The 21,162-nt window shown below is 48.1% G+C and overlaps 1 protein-coding gene across 4 annotated transcripts in view; it reads left to right on the top strand.

The window, feature by feature from the left end:
- EXTL3 (exostosin like glycosyltransferase 3) overlaps positions 1–21,162 on the top strand; it is a 136,107-nt gene that overhangs the window by 82,765 nt on the left and 32,180 nt on the right. Inside the window, exons 1-2 of one of the 4 annotated variants that reach the window (XM_017730861.1) lie at positions 530–679; positions 1,460–1,553. The exons of 2 other annotated variants lie outside the window; for them this stretch is intronic. The gene's annotated coding sequence lies outside the window, so the exon portion shown is untranslated. Of the gene's footprint in view, positions 1–529; positions 680–1,459; positions 1,554–21,162 lie in introns of those variants that run through there. One more of the 4 variants, XM_017730860.1, reaches the window with a different exon arrangement.

The raw sequence follows: 21,162 nt of genomic DNA, 5'->3' as shown, positions 1-21,162 counted from the left end.
AGCTGGCCATAAAACATCTCCAGACCCAGGAGAGGCGGCGAGGGCTGTGCAGATGCTGGGCTCGTGCAGCGTGGGTGAGGTTTGAAGTGGATATTTCACAGGTCATGTTGAAATGAAATCCTCGGCTGTGGCTGTTGAGTAACATCTTCACTCGTGATTTCTGGAGAACTCTGGGAGAAGCTTTGCGATCAGGCAAGGAAGGAGGGGATAGAAGGGTCGTGGCTGTTCTTGTTTCTGCAAACATTTTGTAGCCGCGTGCGGATGGAACCGTGCCAGGACCCGCAGCCTGCCAGGAGAGACGAGCTCCGATCGTGATGTGTTTCCTTTTTGTATCCCAAAGATGTGGGCACTCAGGAAGTGTTTTGCCAGCTGAAGTGACAGGGATGGAAGCAGCCTTTATAAGCAGCACCAGCCTCCGAGGACCAGCCCCGACTCCCTGCTGGGAGCGGCGTTGGAGCTGGGACTGCGGAGAGGCTTTGAGTATGGAACACATTAGTGAGAGTCAGGGTGGGGAGAGGGAGGTTGGGATGCTCTGCTGTCCCAGAGGCTGTGTAGGAGGATGAAGGCAGGATGTGGATGGTCCCTTTTGTTCTAAAACAAAGGGAAATGCCACTGACGGCCAAGGCATCGCCCGCCACCGAAGGATAATCCTGGAGCCTTGGGCTTTTCTTAACTAAAGGTATTTTATTTTCTTTTAATATTTTATATGTTTGTCTGCTGAGATCAGATGGTTGTTAGCAGCAGAAACGTGGCTGAGAGAGGATTTGAGCTAGGGAAAAAGCTGGATGAAGAATTGGGGGGAATTGCTGGGCTTGAGGCTGGACTTGGTGGGTGGAACTCGTGGTGTGTCACAGAACAGGTCAGGCTGGGTGGCTTGCAGTGATCCTCTTGGACCTTGGCACTTACGGAACAGTGGAGTTGATGCTTTTATTCAATATTTTTGTGGGAAATGATCGCACGGATGTAACCTGGGAGCTGTCTATTATCAGGTGTCGTAGAGGAAGAGTTTTGTGTGAAGGGAGCTGAGAATGCCTGGAAGCTGGCTCAGAGCTGATGGAGCTGGGAGCTGGTGACCCACATCTGATCCCTTTTAGATTTGCAATGTCCCTTCTCCAGGTGGTCTCATTTGCGCCTGATTCCCCCTTTGGTGTCCTCCAGCCTCCCTTACTCCCCAGCAGCCCAAATTGTCAAGCCTGTGGGAGCTTCCAGGCTTAAGACCATGTCATAAATCACAGAATCCCAGAATGGTTTGGGCAGGAAGGGACTTTAGAGCTCATCTCATTCCACACCCTGCCATGGACAGGGCCACCTTCCACTCTCCCACGTTGCTCAGTCCCTGTTTGGAGAGGCCCAGAAGGAATGTTTGTGTCAGAGTGCCTCTCTTGTACAATGCCTCGAGGCCATACATAACTGATTTCTTAAGTCCATGTGGTTTTGTCTGGGTTTTTCTGTTTCACAGGAGGGAAACCCTGAGATCAGCACTGGGAGGCAGAAGAGAGGTGGTCAAGGAGTCAATGTGGGATGTGGGACAGGTCTGAGCCAAGGAACAACAGGTAAAGCACACAGGAGCTCTGCTGTGTAAGGCTGCCCCATGCCTGGGGCTGAGTTGCTTCTTCCCATGCTGGATTTTAACATAATTTGCCAGAACTTCTCACACCCTTCTAACAACACTCTCCTGCTCCCCATAGTCCAGTTGAAATAATGGTGAGATGAGGAAAGCTTGTAAAAATAGGGCACAATGTCACCCCCAGAGCTTTAATCAAGTCCCTTACATATTTTTTGGCCATCAGCTCTTCCATTTAATCATCCATTAATTGCTGAAAGTTTTAGCCAAATTCATTTGGCAGAGCTGCAGGCAAAGAAGCAGCATTTCACAATATTCTGGTTTCAGCAGTTTTAAATTCTGATTTTAAAAGCAGTGTTGAATGTCACTAATGGTCTGAGCTCAGTGTCTGGGTGCCTTGGGATCCAAATCCCTGCACGCAGCTCAGAGGGAAGTTGGGCTCTGAACATTTTTCTTCTTTAGCATCATTCTCTGGGCACATTCTTGTCCCCAAACTCTTTGTAATTGAGGTGTGAGGATTAGTCCATGGGTGCACAGCTCTTGCGGGGGTGTGTGGCTGACTGGGAGCCTTCCAATCTCACTGCAGAGGCTGGAATTGCTGCCAGCAGCACATTTCTCCTTCTCCAGTTTTCTTCTCACTCCTGTGAGGAAGCCAGAGGATGAGATTTTGTGCCCTGTGCTGAGCTCCTTCAGGCAAGCTCCAGCTCTGGAGTATTGTCAAAACCACTGATGAGTGTGGGCTCCAGCAGAGGTGTCAGGAGTGAAGCAAAGGGGCTGGAGCACGGAGTCATTTCACTCCTGCCTGTTCCAGGGAATGGCATTTTCTGGCACAGGGACACAAGGACACCAAGAGGCAGCAGCATCCTGCACAAAGCTGCTCTGTCAGCCCAAGTTTTGGAGTGGAAGCAGCACGTGGATTGTGTCTGGGAGCCACCAGGGTTACTCGGGTTGGAATCTGGCTGCTAAATCTGACTCTTATTCTTAGGAAAACTTGGATGAAGTGTGATGGGCTGTGATGAAGCACATTAGGTGCTCTCGAGGTCCCTTTTGGCCTTGAACTCTGCTACTCTGGGAGGAAATCACAGCTGCATCTCTAATAACACACGGCCAGTTCAAGCCCCCGTTTTGACTCTCTGTCAGAGGATTTCTCCAGGAGCGCCGTGTCCTTGGGAGTCATGTTTGGAGCATCTGCTCCCTATATTCTTGGGCTGAACTGCTTCCAGCAGGCTTAGTAACTGTGCCTGTGATTTCCTCCAGGAAATCCAACCATGCAGGGTGGTGTTTAGCTTATGGGACTGTGACTATCAAACCATCACGGCATTCTTAAGTTGCCTTTTTTATTTTTTTTTAAATATTTTAGCTGTCTCCCTACCCCCAACCCCATATCTGTGCATCTATGGAGGTTTTTTTTCCTGCCTTGTTCAAGTGAAAGAGTAAATCCTTTTTGATTTATTCCAGAGCAGCCCTCGAGCTCAGCTCCTGTGAGAGCCTGCTGACTTGGAGTTCAAAAGATCTCACATCTTTGAGGCCAGGCTGTGGTCTTCCATCTTGCCTCAAAGTTAAACTGAAAGAGAAAATTCCTTTTCTTCTTAAAAAGAGTGAAAATCACCATGCTGTGTAAGGGAATCAGACTCATCTGGAGCAGCAGAGAATGCCAACATGCAGAATTCCAGGTTAAAACCTGGTTGTTTAGCAAGGCTTTGTTTTCAAGCACCGAGCACGTTGTTCAGGAAGTGTTTTATGGAGATAAATACTCCTTGAAAAGCAGTGCTGTTGCCTGGCTGGGATCCAGCCTGTGATCCTACATTAAAGCATTTTTTGGGTGTTTAAACCACTGCATTACCACGGGTGGCTAGAAATGGTTGTTCTCATCCCTGACTTCCTGCAGATCTGCAGGGTTAGATGAGATATTAGGAAGAAATTCTTTACTGTAAGAGTGGTGGTGAGGCCCTGGCACAGAATTCCCAGAGAAGCTGTGGCTGCCCCTGGATCCCTGGAAGTGTCCAAGGCCAGGCTGGATGGGGCTTGGAGCAGCCTGGGATAGTGGGAGATGTCCCTGCCCATGGCAGGGGTGGGATGGGATGAGCTTTAAAGTCCCTTCCAGCCCAGATCATTGCATGATTCAATGAGGTACAGGCAGATAGCTGGCATATATATATGTGTGTATGTGTATGATTTATATCCATGTATAGAGCAAAATGAACCTGTAAGAACTATTTATATCCTATTTCACTTCCACAGGGCCCTGCTTAGTCCAGATTTATGCAGTTGTGGCTGCAGCTGTGAGCTTGGAAGGGCATAGGTAATGGATGGGAGACTTCTAATAGATACAGGGACCCTCCTTTTAAAATCCAGCTCCTCTGAGCAAGGTGACCTTGGCTCTGCTTCTGACTTGGGAATCCAGCCCTGCAGAGGCAAGGAGGTGCTGATCCATGGAGCAAAGGATTGGCCAGACACCAGCAGGAGAGAAAGCACAGGTTGGGCTGGGGGAGGTTTCAGCACATGTGAGGTTGTCAGGCTTGCAGGTAAAACTATGGGTGCTCTCCCGAATTTGCACATACACCTGGGAGGGGTGTATCTCTATTTTTTTTAAAAGTTCCAGTCCTGGTATAGCATGCTGGGGGGAAACCCAGCTTTTTTACCTGCCTCCAGGCAGCACAAAGGACTGGCAGCATAAGTGACAGCTCAGGTAGCCCTCACAGGTGTGGGGAAAATCTCACATGGTGTTTTACCAGGTCTTCTCAGCAGGACTCTTCCAGAAATCCTTTCTTTGAAAATTTTTGGGCCTGTGGAGAGTGTGTATGGGAACACCTTGGTGTTTTATCCCCCTTTCAGGAAAAAATGTGTAGAAAACTGTCTGAAGCTGCAGTAATTCTCTGGCATGTGTGGGGACAGTAAAGCCACACAGCTCAGGTGACAGTAAAGGACAGGAAACAGACTGGCTCTTCTGCTGTTCTGTTCCCACTCTTCCTGCTCTTTTTTCAGTGTAGAAAACCCACATCCCGACTTTTTCCCATGTTCTGAGCCAGCAGTAAAGTAGGAAAATGTTTTTTCCCCAAATCTAATTTGAAACATGATGACTGGACCGTTCTTAAACAGCTTCCAACTTAACAATAAAGAAACTTCACAGAGTGTTTGGCAGGAGCCTCTGTATATAATTTAGATCATAATCAGATGCATTAACACATTTTATATGGATCTCATGGGGACCAGGAAGATGAGGTGTGCTGGGTAATTTCTTTCCAGATTTCTTTACCTGATTGTTTATTACTCTTGGGGACTTCATTTGTGGTCCAAATGTCACCAGCAGAATCCTGCTGCTTCATGTGCCTGCATTTAGAGTAGCTGGTAGTGAGGCTTCAAATTCCTTAATTGCTGTGTTCTTCTCAATCTTTCTTTCTGTGGTTGTCAAAGGGAGGATGGGGAGGGAGAGAGGGAAGGGGAACAAAAAAAAGGACCCAAATCCTGCAAATTGCTGAGCTTCCCCTGTGCCTGGAGCTCGATGGGAGGGAAGGTGCTGAGAGTGCTCCGTGTTTCCCACTGAGTACAATCAGGAGCTGCTGCTGGAGAGCTGCGTGGGGGAAGCACTTCCTCTCTCCCCTTTCCCTTTGAGATGTTCATCATAAGCAGCTCTAATTTTATAAATCTCCTGAAAGCTTTTCGACACTCGGAGAGGAGAAACGGTCGTGTGTCTCTCGCATCGCTTCACTGTTTTGCCATGAATCCACCCATGCCCAAGACATCCTTGTGAAATCTCTCCTTTGACAGAAAAATCTGTTGCTGCTTTGAAAAGCGATGTTTTGGATGTGTTTCTGCTCTGCTGATTTGTATTATCCCCACAAAAGGTGGGAAGGGAAGTTCCTGTCACTTCAACGTCTCCTTTATATGTGCTGGAGTAATAACCCTCCCTGTGTGGTCCATGGGATTTATTTGTTACTGAATGCTGTGGAGTAGTGGAAAACTGAGATTCCCAATCCTTCCCCAGCCAGGGGCCAGGCTCTGCTCCCAGATGGATGCACAGCTCAGGTTTAGGACATGGGAGGCTGCTCCTCTTCACTTGCTCGTCCAGGCTGGAACCACCCAGCGGTGACCTCAGCCAGCTGCCGTTGATCCATGTGATCCAGAACTTGGCACAACCAGGAATCAAACCTCCAAGGCAAGTCAGATGTGGTCTGTGGGTGTTTGGGATAGCTCAAGAGCATGAAAGTGGCTGGGTTCTACCTCTGGTTTTGGGCCAGAGAACAGGCCTTGGGACCATGGCAGTCCATACCAAAACCACAGTGGTAATGGTACTGAAAAAACCACCTTTTTCACTGATAATGGTACTGAAAACCACCCAGGCCAGAGGTGAAGCATGGATTTGTTTGCCTCTTTTTTTTTTTTCTTTAATAGTTGTTTATCAACATCAGGTGATGATGCAACAGCAGCATCCCAGATTAGCTGAGCTCATAAAGTGGCTTTTACCACAGAGCTTAATGATGATGGGGAAATGAGTGTCCTTAAAAATCAGAGCTGATGGGGTTGTTGAATTTCCATTTTGTGTACTGAGTGAATCCCTGTGTCTCATCCTGTAACTCCAGTGCCTTGTGCTGTTGAATTGTCCACAGGAAGAGAGGAGAGGGTGAAGAGCTGTCACCCGGTGCCTCTCCCACAAACTTGTGCCTTTCCCTGGGTTTTCCAGCTAAATGCTGAGGAATGGCGTTACTTGCAGGATATTCTGCCTCAAGATATAAAAGTTAGGGTGGTTGTGCTCTCCTGGACAGACCCTTTCACGTCCATCTCATGATTCAAACTTGGCAGGAGAGCATCAGCACAGCCTGATCCAGGCTCCAAAGGGTTTGTGCGAGCAGGGCAGGCAGGAGTACAAGAGGGAGAAAATATCCGTGGTCCCTTTGCTATTTTTAGCCATGTCACAAGCAGTTTCCTTGCTCCCAGTGCCCAACTTTCCAGCTGGGACTGATGAATTCTCTGTAGGTCAGTGGCACACACAGTTGGGCCAAGCTCGATGGGTTCTGGATCTGGCTGCTGGAATTGCTGCTGAGCAGGGGGAATGAGGAATTCTCTTTAGCAGGGGAATATACTCTGCTACTTTAAACTGCCAAAGGGCAGAGTTAGGTTGGATTTCAGGAAGAAATTCTTTACTCAGAATGTGGTGAGGCCCTGGCACAGGGTGCCCAGAGAAGCTGTGGCTGCCCCTGGATCCCTGGAAATGTCCAAGGCCAGGTTGGACAGGGCTTGGAGCAGCGTGGGATAGTGGGAGATGTCCCTGCCCATGGCAGGGGGTGGCACTGGATGAGCTTTAAGGTCCTTTCCCACACAAACCATTCTGTGATTCTACTGGGAGATGTTCTTTAAATATCAAAAGGAAGGGAATAGACATAAATCAGGCAGAATGGGAAAGATAAAACAACTCTTCTGGTGGTTGGGAATGGGAATAAAGTGCACTTGACTGTATCAGGCAGTAGGATGCTGCCTGTTGTGAACGTGTGTGGTTGCCCTCCTCTGGTTGAAAACAGAACAACCTCCCCAGTTCAGAGACTTTTTTGGGGGCAGGATTGTTATGTTTCTTCAGTGACTTTGAAAAGAGTCAGGAGCATTTTAGACCCTGGGAATTGATCAGTGCAACTTCTCACCCTTCATCTGCAAAGCCACCCCGGGCAAGGAGCGACTTCTGAGCTGCTGGAGGATGACTTGTCCAGAGCCAAGGGATCCACCAAAACAAGAACGTGTCACTAAACATGGACAAACTCTGCAGAAGTGGGTGTGGGGTAGGCAGGGCTTGGAGAGGCTGCAAAACACAGCTTGCTGCAAGATGTGGCTCTGAGGAATCTGTCACCAAGGCCTGGTGACCCCACAGCCTTGTCACACCTCCAGACAGGCAGCCGACCCTGCCTGCCACTCTGCTCACTGGAGTTGGCTTGAGTTACGCATCAGGCTGAGAATTATGTGACAGATTTAATTACCAAATCATTTGCTGACCTTCAGTTTTATGAAAATAGTCTAAAAGTGAGTTTATCAGCAGTTAGCTGTTCCAGCAGAGAAGCAGAGGCTTAGAGGATTTAAGGGAACTGCATCCAGCGCTGGTGATTTCCACTCGGGTGTGTTAGACCATGTCCTTGAAGGCTGCTGATACTAAGTCAGGTAATCCTGGTCAGCAAAAACACTGGCTTGTGCTTTGGGTTTTTTTTTCCATCTGGATCAGGACCAGCAAAGTCAGGGAGATTGCTGTGTGCCTTGCGAGAGTGTATTAAAGGTGAAACCTTTGCATTTGGAACCATTCCAAAATGTGAATCCTAGGAACTATAGATTTTGTCTTCAATGGATTTTGGCAAGACAGGTGTTGGAGCAGCTGAAAGGAAAACGAACCTGAGAGGAGCTTTTGACTTTGGAGAAACTCAATAGTTACTTTCCGGTAACAGGGAGGCATTAAAAAACAATGCCAAACCTGGTGACACCTGCAATTCAGACAGCATCTAATCCATGCTTTTTTTCTCCCACTACAGCAACCAGACAGGATCCAGGGTGGGATGTGCACACCTTGTGTATCTCTCTGCATGTTGGATACACGAAAGGATTTGGGGAAACGATTGTGTAGTGTTTGAGCAGAGAGCTGGTCCTTAAAAGGCTGTCCCATAAAATGTCTTTTAATGTCAGCCCAACCCATTTAATCTCACAGTCTTGCTCTCATGAATGTTTTATCACCTCCTACAAGTATTAAGTCCTACAATGCCACTAAAACACCTTGAATTTTAGTGTGAGAGTGGTATTTGTGTCTTAACTGAAGAGATGTGTTCCTGTGTCCAGAGGTAAATGCTGGAGTGAGGGAAGCACAGTGTGCTGGGAGGCTCCTCGCTGCCACCAGCTCATACATTCAATGAAAAGCTTACAAAGAGTTGTTTTTGTTATACATTACAACTTTATCTAGTTCAGATGTCTCCAGGAAAGGCTTGCAGCTTCTCTCTGGCATTTCTTTGAATTGTAGAATAAATGAGGTTGGAAGGGATCTTTGGAAGTCTCTAATTCAATGTCCTGCTTATGGCAAAGGTAGATGAGATTGCTCAAGGCTTTGTGCAGTTGAGGTTTGACTGTGCTGAGCTGGAGGGTCCATCAGCTCTCTAGGCTCCTGTTCCAGTCATTTGCTTTCCTACTGAATATCCACACAGGAGACTACATCAGAAACAGTGCTGCTGTCAAGGTAATGAACATCTGCCAAAGAGGTCACTCGGTTTCAGAAGACAAATCGATGAGGTTCAGTTTGCCCACAGCACATCTTACCCTTCATGGCCATGGGAATGGATTCTGGGAGGATTTGCTCCATCCATCCCTGCCCACAGCTTCAGCTGGCAGCAAGGTGTTGCTGTCCTTTATTCCAGGTACAGACACTGCAGAGTGAGTTTGTTGTCAAAGTTAATACCTGGAAGGTGAGTGCAGATAACCTTGGCTTCCTCTTGACTTGGCTGCTCACAGGCTTTCTCTGTCTTCTCTAATAAAGCCTTTACAACTGCTTAGAGACACTTAAAGTTGTTAATGTTTAAATAAAGGGATTAATTTCAGGCCTCCTGCTGCTGAAGTTGTACGTTTGAATTTTGAGGAAGTGCCTTTTCCCTGCGAGGTGCGAACGGGCTCGGCAAAGCGGCTCCCTTTGATCAGCTAAATGGACTGGAACTCGTCGTGAGGAGCCACTGAACTCCTCAGCATCGATTTGCACTTGCCAGGCAATGGAAACAATTACAATGGCTCCATGAAGAGTAAATACAGAGGGATCTGAGGGCATGGATACAGGCAGGTGCCTCAGGAGCGCCTGCCCTTTCAACCTGTTCCTGCTGTTGATTTTATTGATGATTGAATTGGTATTTTAACATTTCCATGCCTTGGTTTCCCCACCTATAGACTATTTGTGTCTTCCTTTTGGGTTATTGAACTTGGCTGATACGTATAAAAATTGTCAAGGTAGGGTGCCAAGCTCACAAAAACTATTTTATTTTTAGTGTCTTTTGAAATCTTGGACTTTTTGTTCTCCCTTTTATCTGTCTCTTTAATCACACCAAATGGAAATAAATTCAATCACAGCTGGTGCTGGAGAAGAATCATTAGTTCCATCCAGCTGGCTGTCTCGGGGCCAGAGCGGGATTGTTCCCTATGCTGCATTTCCAAAGTATTTTATCTCCTTTAGTCCTGTGTGTGTGGAGTGATGAGCTCCTTTCAGTTCTGTCAGCTCCCGTCATCGATCCGAATGGGAAGGGCTATTTTTAGGTGGCTGTAAGTAAATGGACATCAGGCACCGTGGAAAGGGGGCTGGGTTATTTTTGGAAAGCCATCAGAAGCCGTTCTGGCAGGTCCTGCTGCGGGATTTGTCTTCGGCTGGGCTGTCTCAGGTTGTGGTATCGGTTCCCAAGGTTGTGAACCTGATCTCTTGGATGTGATCTGCACTCTGAATGTGGAATCAGCAGCTGCTGGAGACTCTGTTGATGGCATCAGTTTCTGGGATTTAATTCCCCCTAGGCCAGGTTGGATGGGGCCCTGAGCAACCTGATCTAGTGAGTGGCCCTTAAAGTCTTTTCCAAGCCAAACCAGTCTGGGATTCTGGGATTCAGGGTGATGGTTGAGCTGGAGATTTTGGGGCAGAAGATGAGGTTGGCTTAGGGGCAACATGGGAAGTGCACCTGGAGTGGAGCCAAGCCATGGAGATGATCCCACAGGTGAAGCCCTTGATGGACGTGCAGGAGACTTGGCATCTGTCAGTGGCCACACAGCAGGTTTGGGGTGCTCTTGGGAGCTGGCTTGGGACTATCCTGCTTCAGAGGATTGCAGGAGGATGATGTTTTCTTGGTGTTGCTTAGTCCTTTCCATGGACAATTTTGTCCTTTGGGGACACGGTTTAGGGTGGGCTTGGCAGCGCTGGATTGATAGTTGGACTCAGTGATCTCAGAGGGCTTTTCCGACCTTAATGATTCTGTGATCCCATGATTCCATAAGCATTTTGGGACAGCTGTGCCACAGTTTGTGTGTGGAGCTGATGCTGCTTGGACCCACTGGATTCTCCAGTCACTTGGCTGTGAATGTGCAAGTTGGAATCTGGGGAGCAGTGACCAAATCAACACCATTGCTGCTGGAGAGCCTGAGCAGAAATCCTCCTGTGGGGGGATTTAGCTGCACATTATCTTCCCTTTCTGCCTCAGCAAAGACCCAAATCTAATTTCAAAGGTCAGAACATGCTCTCACCTGGGTGTTCCCAGCCTTTTATAGAGTGGTTGAAGGCCATTTCCTAAAATTAGCTGTTGCAGGGGAAAGCTGATACTGGCTCAGTATCAGACCCTTTCCAAAGCTCTGGATCGTCATTTACTTGATGGGCTCCTATTGAAACTCATGAGTAAAAGGTAGAAAATGGAAGAAAACCAGCATCTGGTGCTGCTTCCTAACTCAGAAACAAAACCATGTGGGTTTTTTGGCAGAATTCCTCTTCTTGGTTGTTTTTGGAGGTGTTTTTTTGTTTTCTTGAAGCTTTCCCAGGCAGCGGCCTGCCTTTAGAATCGGACTTAATTTTGTTTTCCTCAAACTTCCTGGTGATCCAAACATGCTGGGGAGCTCTGGGAAGGGAAACATGTGATTCTGAAGGAGGCTGAAATGGTAAAGCACAGTCAGATCTGCTAAGCAACAGCATTGACACGTTTAAATAAATCTGCTGTTGACTAATATAGAGTGACATATTGAGAGCAATTAAAAAAAAAAAAGAGGAAACTAGGCACAAATTTGGGAAATGAGTGGAATGGGAACAGAACAAAGATGTTAGAGAGGACGTTGGATAAAAGAGAGGGAGGGCTGCTCCACAAAAGGAGTGTGCTGGAGAAGCAGGGTGTCCATCAGGGAAGGGGAGACAATAGCAGAAGTGCAGATTTGTGCTGAAATTATCCCTTGGCAGTAGGATCCTTGTATTTCTGCTTCCCTGCCAACTCTGCTGGCTGCCAGGATTGAAAAGGTTTATCCTGCCTAGTGCAGAGAGGAGCATGTGGTGGGATGTCAGGCAGCTTAGAGAAGGTAAGGTGGCACTTCTTGTTCTGGTGGTGGCTTTGGGACTTGTTCCTTTGGATCTGCTGTGAGCTGGGTGTGAGTCGTGTCATTCCTGTCCCCATGGATGTGTGTAATGCTGGAGAAGGGGGCAGGGACTGAATCAGGAGGCGTTGGGTTTAAAGCTGGTGAAAGGAAATCCCTTAAAATTCCAGAATGGTTTTTGTGGGAAAGGAACTTAAAGCTCATCTCATTCCAACCCCTGCCAAGGGCGGGGACACCTTCCACTATCCCAGGTTGCTCCAAGCCCTGTCCAGCCTGGCCATGGACACTTCCAGGGATCCAGGGTCAGCCACAGCTTCTCTGGGCAACTTGCAGAGCTCATCTGTGGAAGTTGCTGCTGCAGGAAGCTGTGAAACCGAGTGCTTGGTGTGTTTTTCCTTTTCTTCCCCCCCCCCCCCCTTTTTTTTTTTAACAGTTCAGACTCTGTACTATTGAGAATGTTTGTGGTCAGTTGCTTCAAAAAAGGCATTTTGGTGGACAGCTGCTGTTCTTCAAGGGCTCCTACAACTCCTGTTTGTTAATGGTTCAGGAGAAATTGTCCTGAATAAACTGTTCCATGGCTGTGATTTATGGTTATTTTACACCAAAGCAGCTGGAAATGAGCACTGAGGAGTGAGGGGCTGAAGTGAACGGATCATTGGCTTGATCTAATACAGCCATCCTAGTGCTTCCTTAATATTTTTTTTTGATTCTCTACAGAGGCCAAATTGAGTTGTGAATTTTGTGCCCATCTTAATGACTTTGTTCCAGGCTGATGCCTTTGTGTCTGTCCGTGTGGCATGTTCACAGTGGAGCTGGTGGCTGTGTTGAAGGCTGTGTTTGCCAGCAGCTTTCCCAGCCTCTGGGAATGGCTCCCCTTCTCCTGGCTGGCCATCAGGTGTTTACTCTGGCCACAAGCAGCCTTTGTGCAGAGGGTGGCAACAGCAAACTCACTCTCTAGTGCAGCCTGGGATGGTGTGAGGCTGAAAGGGAGAGAGCTCTGCTGTCCCTCAGGGAAATTTTGTGTGATTGGAGCCATTCATGGCTCCAGCCACTGAGATGGGAATGAGATGGCACAGCTTGAGATGCTGAGGCTGGCTCTTCTGTCCGTAATGACTGATGTGAATGGCCAGAAGAGGCGTTTGTGGCTTCCTCATCCATTAGCACCTCTCAGCATCTATTTTCCAAACGGTCCCTGAAGTGAGTTGGAACCGGTTCCATGAGTTGGAACCAGCCTGATCTTTGGGATGATGGCTGGGAGACAGCAGCTTGTGTTGGAAGCAGCTCCTTCATTTGCATGAGCCTTGTGCTGCCACTGTGGCCCACTGCCCACTTTTTGAGCTGCTCCGAGGACATTTGGCCCCTCTTCCCTACAAAAATAGCTGCTGTGTGTCGGAGATTCCTGCCTGGAGTATTTGGGAGCTAAAGGAGCTCCAGCCTTCCCGAACATGCCCTCTCTGCTGACATTTGGATTCCCTCCACACTGTGCTGCGGGCAGGCAGGTGGGTTTATGTGGTGAGGGTTATTTGGGTGATGTCTGGAGTGCAGAGTGTATCCACAATGTCCATGGTTTCTCTGGGAATTCTCCCTCCTGGCCATGGACACGCATTAGTGATGTGAACTATTCAAAGCCCTGTGAACCAGCTTTGTCCTGCACATCTTGCTCCCAGTCCAGGGAAGCTGTTAGACCATTAACTCTGCAAAAACTTGGCTGCTTTGAGGGGCTCGCTGACAGCACCAGTCTCACCACTCGTGGCTGAAGCATTTGGACTTGGTGTGATTGCAGCAGACAGATTGTCTCAAAGCCACAAGGTATTAAACTGGCTTTCATATTTGATACCAGTTAATAAAAATTTCCTTAGAAAGACACATTGCTTAGCATTAGATGCTCTTTAATGTTGTCAGAGGGTTCTAATAAAGCAGGGCTTTGGCATCTGCTGTTACCCATTAGTCTTCCAGTAACTGTTGAATCCATCAGCTGTTTGCACTCAAATTTGAGGGATGGAGCTCACCAAAGCATTAACTCTGTATAAATGGTCTGAAAATAGGGAAGTGAGGCTCTCTATGGGATCCTGGAGAACCCCATGGAAAACAGAAGGCATCAAACAGTGAGAATTCAGCTTCATTTGTGCTGCTCTTCCCAGAACTTGTGGGGGCACATTGACACCACAGATATTTTTTGCAAAATACAGTGCTGAGCATTGCAGGGCCATTACAAGCCCCTGACTAAATTAAAAATCATTCCAGCTCTTTCTCCAGCTAAGAGGACACCATTAGGTTCGGGAGAGCAGCTGGGAAGTGCATTTGGACCAGGCTTTAAGCTTGACAGGTTTTGGGTTTCAAAGGCATTTAAAAAACGCTCCCCCAGCTCACACAAGGAGTCATGCTTTGGTGCCTTGGCCTGGAAGGCAGCGTGGAAGCTAAAAAATCTATTAGTGAGTTTCAATTTTCTCAGGATAAATCCTTCCCTGAGGATTGCTCTTGTTCTGTGGAATTTCAGGGTTTGGCACGAGAACGTTTTTCTCCTTAATTTGTCCCTTTTGCACTTCCTTGGTGCGAGAAGGGAAAGCAGCAGCAAAACTCCAGCAGGAGAGAGGTTGAGGGCTCTGTGGGACCAGGAGATGTGTGGAGGGGGCAGAAGGAACAGTGAGGCAGCAGAGCCTCACTGAGGAGGGGAGAGGGAGGACAGGAGAGACCCAAACGGGTGAAAGTGGGATTTGGACAGCAAGCAAAAGCTGGTGAGAGAGGGGGGCAAAGAAAACGATCTCAGCAGCTGCATTTTGTGCGGCCACTCCTGTATCCTGCAGCTGTTCATTAGAAATTCTGTTTATGCCACAGGGAGTTTTGGAGTCTCTGAAGCTGACACAGTTTTAATAGACAAAGACATTTTGAGTGCAGCACATCTGCTCTGGGATGCTAAGGAAGAGGCTCCATGCAGTAGTGCTGTTGGTTGAAGCATTTCATCATGCTTTTTTTATTTTAAGGCCTCACTTTTATCCTAAAAAGTAATTTTTGAGGTCAAAAGAAGTGCTGTGTTTGCTCATTAAGTTTGCAGCCCTTAAACTGAGAGTCCTGCTGTATTCTTCTTGATATCCCTGAGTTCCCCGCCCTGAGAGCAGGCAGAATCACCTCTGACTTGGAAGGATGCTTGAGCATTTCCCAGAAGTGGCCGTCACAGAGGTGTGAAGCACAAGCACAGGGCTGGGGCAGGAGGGTGCTGCTCCAGAGCAGAGACCTCCTTTGGTCAATGCTGCATTATTAAATATTTGGTGCGTAGGTCTTAAATTGAGCTATTTATTTCTAGGCAGGCTCAGTCTAACCCTCAGCTTAACTTTTATAACACATGGCTTTCCAAAACCCATCTCATTTCGCTCAGTGATTGAATCTACCTTGTGCAGCTGAAAAGTTAATTCCTTCCTTCACCTCCAGCTCTGATCAAGTTCCTTGGATCCCTTTTTGCCCTGACCTCTCTTTAGCCCTCCAATAAACACAACGGTGTCACTTTGCCCTTCCTAACTGGTCTGTTATTGCTACATCTGCCCCGCAGCATTTTCTGGATATTTTCTACCTTCCCATTTGGGTAGGAGCAGTCTCCACGCTGGATGCACGTGCTGAGTGGAGTTTGCCATCTCCCATCCTGCCTTTTCCAAGGACTGCCTGTGTCGGTCTTCTCCAGCCAGAGACAGCTTGAGGAGAGCTTTTTTTGTTGTGTTTCTTTGTGATGTCTTGCAAGGGAAGCACTGGGCACCAGTGACAAGACAGAGCACAGCGTGTGTCAGATGATCCAGCATCCCAAATCCAAGCGGCGGCGGCGCTTTGCAGGAATTTAATTAGCATGGATTGTGCTGCTGCTTATCTCCTATCATCCACTCTGCTGCTGGTTAATGACTTCATTATACGCACACACAACCCTCGTGTGCTGTGTTCTGTCTCCTCGGTGTGTTTTGAAGTATTTGGCCACGTCCACATCTGCACGTCCTGTGTGGTGGAGTGTCCTGCAGGGACCTTCTTTAGGTTTTAGAGAATCCCAGAATAGTTTGGGTTGAAAGGACCTTCAAGACAATCTCGTTCCACCCCCTGCCCTGGACAGAGACACCTTCCCCTACCCCAGGTTGCTCCAAGCCCTGTCTCAGCTTTTCTCAGGGGGGAGAAATGTAGATATACAGAGATACTCCAAGGGCTGGAGCCCCTCTGCTCTGGAGCCAGGCTGGGAGAGCTGGGGGTGTTCACCTGGAGAAGAGAAGGATCCAGGGAGACCTCAGAGCTCCTTCCAGTGCCTAAAGGGGCTCCAGGAGAGCTGGAGAGGGACTTGGGACAAGGGCTGGAGGGACAGGACACAGGGAATGGCTTCCCACTGCCAGAGGACAGGGATGGATGGGATATTGGGAAGGAATTCTTGGTTGTGAGGGAGGCGAGGCCCTGGCCCAGGGTGCCCAGAGAAGCTGTGGCTGCTCCTGGATCCCTGTAAGTGTCCAAGGCCAGGTTGGACAGGGGTTGGATCAGCCTGGGATAGTGGAAGGTGTCCTTGGCGTGGGATGATCTCTAAGGTTCCTTCCAACTCAGACCATTCTGTGATTTGAATTTCCAGCTTGCTTTGCAATGAACTGTGTGGGATAAGAACCCACCTGCTGTATAAACATGGGTGAGATCCAACACATCAGGTGATTTAATTTTTTGGTGTGATTGAGCAGGCTGTCTGCAGCAGGACAGCTCCCATTTAGGTGGTGATGAAGCATCTCCAAAAAGTGCAAAAGTCCCTCAGCTTGCTAATGAGGCTGTGGGCGGGTGCCCACCCCGTGCATCTGAGAGGAAGGAGGAGCTGGAGCTGGACGCAACAGCAGGGATGGGATAACATGGGAGCAGGTGAAGGAGCTGTTACAGGAGGGAAGGTACATTTGGAGTTGGTTAATTTGGCCACGTGGCACTGCTGAATGTCACTGAGCCTTGCTCAGGTGTAGCAGCCAGTGTTCCCAGGTTTCTGTTGGCTTTCCCTGGATGTGAACTTCCCGGTGTCCCTGGGTTGTGAGGACTCAGTGCTGAGCTGCCTCCTTGCCCTCTGAGGTGCACAAGAAACCATCTGTGTGATTTCATGTTTGTTAGAGGCCTCTCAATGCAGGTGCTCAGTCTCCAGATCTGGTTTATTCCCTGCATGCAGGAAAGGAGCAAATTTTCCATAAAACCCACTCAGATGGATTATTTTCCACAGAGACCCACCCTGCTGAGTGCGATGCTGTTAAACAGTCTGCGTGTATCTGTGCTTTTCAGGCAGTTATTTCCTTTTCCTTATAACTCACCCAGGACAATGAAACTTTTAAATTCATGCTTAATTATGACCTGAAGCTTCTGTCAGGGAGCAGGAGCCTGAACCTGCCACGTGGTTATTTCCTGCTGTGGAAGCATCGATGAGGGTGTTTTAGGGAGGTGAGAGAGGCTTGTGGTTTTGCCTTGGGGAAAATAACGTGCCTGAGCTATCTGGGGCTGGAGCCACAATGAATACCAAGGATTTGAGCTGTCTCAGTGTTTGGGAAACCAACCCTCTCTTCCTGCCTGGAGTTGACCTCTTCATGCTTCTCTCGTGTGATGTGGAGTGCCTGTCTCTTGACTGTGGTTTTGCCTCAGGAGAGTTCTTGTTCATTAATTACTTCAAGGTAAAAGCAAAGAGAGCCTTTGCTTCCTCCCACACCTAATTTATCCCCTTTAGAAACGAGTAAAAGCTTGTGCCACTGCATCCTGGAGTATCCTCGGTTTGCTTCCCACGTCCCAAAATATCTTTAGCACTTTGTAACCAGGAATGTGGTGAGCACTGCAGCATCAGCCCCTGTGGTTGTAGGGATTTTCCAGTTTGGGAAACTCTGCCCTGTGGTCCCTTGCTCAAAGCTTTGGAGAGGAGAGGGGTGAACTTTGCATCCAGGATGCTCTGCCACTCCATCCCACAGGACACAGAAGGATTTGCTCCTAAGCTGGATGTTCCTTTGAGCGGAGAAGTGCTTGTGTACAGCCTGGAAGAATAAATAAAGAACACTGTGACTGGTTTATTACCAGAAAACAACACTAAATAATAAATTTAAGAACTAAAAGCTCTATATGTAAAGTAGATTTCACAATGCATTATGCAAAAAGCAGAAAGGCACTGCTGAAGGAAACCACTGGAAGAAGGCAGGCTGGGAAGATGGATGATCTTGCGGATAGGACGAGGAGATGTGGAGTGAATCCCAAGCTGGCATGGCTTCTCAAGTGACCTTGGGCAAGTTGTTTCTCCACACCTCCATTACCTGCTCTCTGAGAACGGGATGTGGTTTTCCTGTCTCCGGGATTTCATCAGAATAAATGAGCGTTTGTGAAGCACTCGGCTGAGCTCGGCCGAGGAGCAGGGACAGCCTGTGAGCCTTTGGCAGAGGGCAGAGCTCAGGTTCCTGCGAGCACCTGGGGAGGAGGTTTCTGTATTTTCTCCATACTGAGCATCTCCTGGAGCATGATCTTGTCCCCATGCCCAGATGGGAGCACAAAGCTGAGAGCCAGACTCAGTTCTTCACTCGTCTGCTTTGAAGCGTTTGAGGTCACGTTTGCTTTGTGGAGAGAGGGATGAAGGTCAGGGGCGTGGGCATGCCTGGATTCCCCTGGCTGCTGGAGAGAGGCAGTGTTGGAGCTGGGTGCAGGCCCAGTACATCCTGACTGTGGGTTTCTCCTCACATTTCTGAATTGCAGTCACCTGGCAGCCTGGACACAGAGTCATACAGTCATTTTGGTGAGAAGGGAGCTCGGGAGGTCTCTGAACCTGGGCATTGTCCAGCGAGTTTTGGATATCTTTTGGCCTCTTCTATCCTCCTTCAAATCCAGTTTAAAGCTCTTTCTCTGAGCCCTCCTAACTCCTGCAGGATGATCCTTTTCCCTCTTTGAAACAGCTGAACCCCATCTGTTGCCCCCAGACCTGGTGTGGTGTAAACCAGTCCATGATCCAAAGCCCCAGAATTCTGCTGGTGACACCAGGCTCAGAGCCAGTATTGATCTGTTGGCTCTTCCTGCTTCTTCCCTCATCATTTCCTGCAGCTGGAAGGGCAGAGGAGAACATCACTTGTGTGCCATGGTGACAGGAGTGAGCACCCTTCTTCCCCAGGAACTTGGGGTGGAAAAGAGCTCTCAAAAGATGCTGGAGGCCCTTTGAGGGCTCAAAGTGCCACTTCTAAAGCCACTGCCTTCTTCAGCACGTGTGGTTTCCTACTTTTCCAGAGTGAGCACATGGAGGGGCTCTTGGAGCGTTTTTCCAGGATCCCTTTACCCCACACATGCCCATGTGGATGAGGAACAGGGCTGGAAGCAGGTTGGGCTTTGCATGGAGCTGCAAACGTGCTGGATGTTCCTTGGTTTAGATGAAACTCCCTAAAGCCAGGGATGCAGTTTATCCCTGGAATTTCCAGGTTACAGGACCTTTTACCTGTGCCTGTAACAGCATTGATCTCAGCCTGGGAGAATTGCTCTGTACGTGTGAGCTCTGGAGATGGTACAAATCCCTCGGGATGATCCCAAAGGCTGCTGCATGCAAAGCATTTCAGAGTGAATTGTCCATCTGCTGCTTTGAAGGATCTGCTCCCAACCAATTGTACCTTAAAGCGTGTACCTGATAGTTTTATTCTCCTTGTTCAACTGCTCCTGTTCCCAAAGTGATTGGAGATTTGGGATGTAATCCTTCCCTTTGAAAGCATTAGGAAGTAGAAAGTTATCATTGCTGAAGGGTTGTTTGAAGTTTGTTTTCTTCCGGTGCACCCTGTTCTGAAGGGGGGAACACGCTGTATTTTTTTTTTCTCTCTTTGACTTCATTTCTAGTGCTGGTGAAAGAGAGACTTTGCAATAGAAGCTGTCTCTCCAAGCCTGGACAGATAAAGCACAGGAGCCACTTCCACACTCCCTGAGATCCTTCCCCATTTGCCAGGAGGGAGCTGGTGTGGCAGAGGTGGGTTTGTTCTCCATGGAGAGCAGCACACCAGAACTTTGTGGATAACAACACTGCAGACCCCTGATTCCGTAAGGAAAGTGAGTATGGATGCACACAGATAGAGCTTGGGAACTCTGATTTAGCAGGTGCAGGATCCCTGTGGGTTTTCCTCTCCACAGTGCAGTCTGTGCCACCATGTTCGGCCTCATGGTTATGCATTGCTCTGCTGAGCTCTGAAGGACCATAAGTTTAAAAGTCCCAGGCTCTGTTCACAAATATGCTGAGAAAGGAGCAGTACTTCCCTAATTTTATAGGGAGATGGATAACAGAGGTGTCAGCAGGGAGGAGCAGGTGCGGTCAGGTTTTTGAACAGTTGCGGAGTAATGACTCCACAAACACTCACAGATCAGACCAGCCGGGTTATTTCCAGAAATGCAAAATGAGGGAGAACCTCAGGTATTCCCATAACTTCACTGGCACGAGGAGTGCCTGCTGTGGAGCTGAGGGAAGCTCAGGGAATGCAGCCTGAGCTTTGACAATGTGCTCTGAGCAGCTGAGTTTCATGGCAGAAGGAGCTGCAGTGTGCAAACCTGTCGTGCCTGAGAATTCAGTCAGGTTGGCATTTGGGAAGAGGCTCTGATAATTATTGATCTTCTAATCTCCCAAGAGCTCTTCCTGCCTCTTTCTGTGTGTATGTAATTAGCTCCATCAGGCAGCAACATTGTGCTATAACATCAACAAGAGTTTTCATGACACTTGATAAGTTTAAAGAACTAAATAGTGCTTGGGAGTGAAAGGGATGAGTTGGCTGGAAAGCTCAGCAACTCTCCTGCTTCTCCTCCTCCCAGATTTCTTTTCGGGAACGATGGGAATCAGCAGCCTTTTTCCCCAGGGCTGATAAATGCAGCCCTGAAATCTCTCTTTCTGAAAACTAAAACCACGGATTGGGTTTTTACTTTGTCTTTTTTTTTTTATAAGTCCTAATGGCAACGTGTGACAACCTCAGGCTCTATTGAGTTGATGAGAAATAAAGTCTTTATAGTGAAGAAGAGTCCAGGAGTGTGTCTAAAGTGCTCATTTTATCACCAGCACATATTTCATACTGACAGTCCGTACTTTTAACTAATCCCAAGCCATGTGTGGTGCATTTTAAATCCCTCCTCAGCCTGCCCTGGCCTTACCCATGTGGTGTTTTCCAGGAGAGCGATGGAGTCACATTGGCAACCTCAGGCTTCTGAGCATATGGATATTTTTAATTCACAACCCATATTTTGAGGTGAGGAGTATGAATTTTGTTCTGTGTCAAGGAAGGGAAGGACCAGAGGAGCTACTGGAAGGATTAGGTGGCAGAACAGCTGCAGAGGATCAGGTGTGGGGTGATGGATTTGGCTTTTCAAGGACCCCAGTTGCCATTTTAGAGTCCAGTTTGCCATTTCATTACCATTTATGGCTTATTAATGGGCAAAGTAACCACAAAGGAATAAGATTTTGATGCAGTCTCACCTTTGAGGCTGCAGTTTTTTCTGACCAGCCCAAAGCAATGTGTCCATGTGTCCACATTTAAGACCCCACTTATCCCATGGCACCCCCAAACAAAAAACCCAAACAAAGTTTAGACCCT

Source organism: Corvus brachyrhynchos, unplaced genomic scaffold (assembly GCF_000691975.1).
Source record: "Corvus brachyrhynchos isolate BGI_N302 unplaced genomic scaffold, ASM69197v1 scaffold203, whole genome shotgun sequence".
Lineage (NCBI taxonomy): Eukaryota > Metazoa > Chordata > Aves > Passeriformes > Corvidae > Corvus > Corvus brachyrhynchos.
The sequence above is the reverse complement of the archived record's forward strand: the minus strand, read 5'-3'. Positions and strand labels throughout refer to the sequence as shown.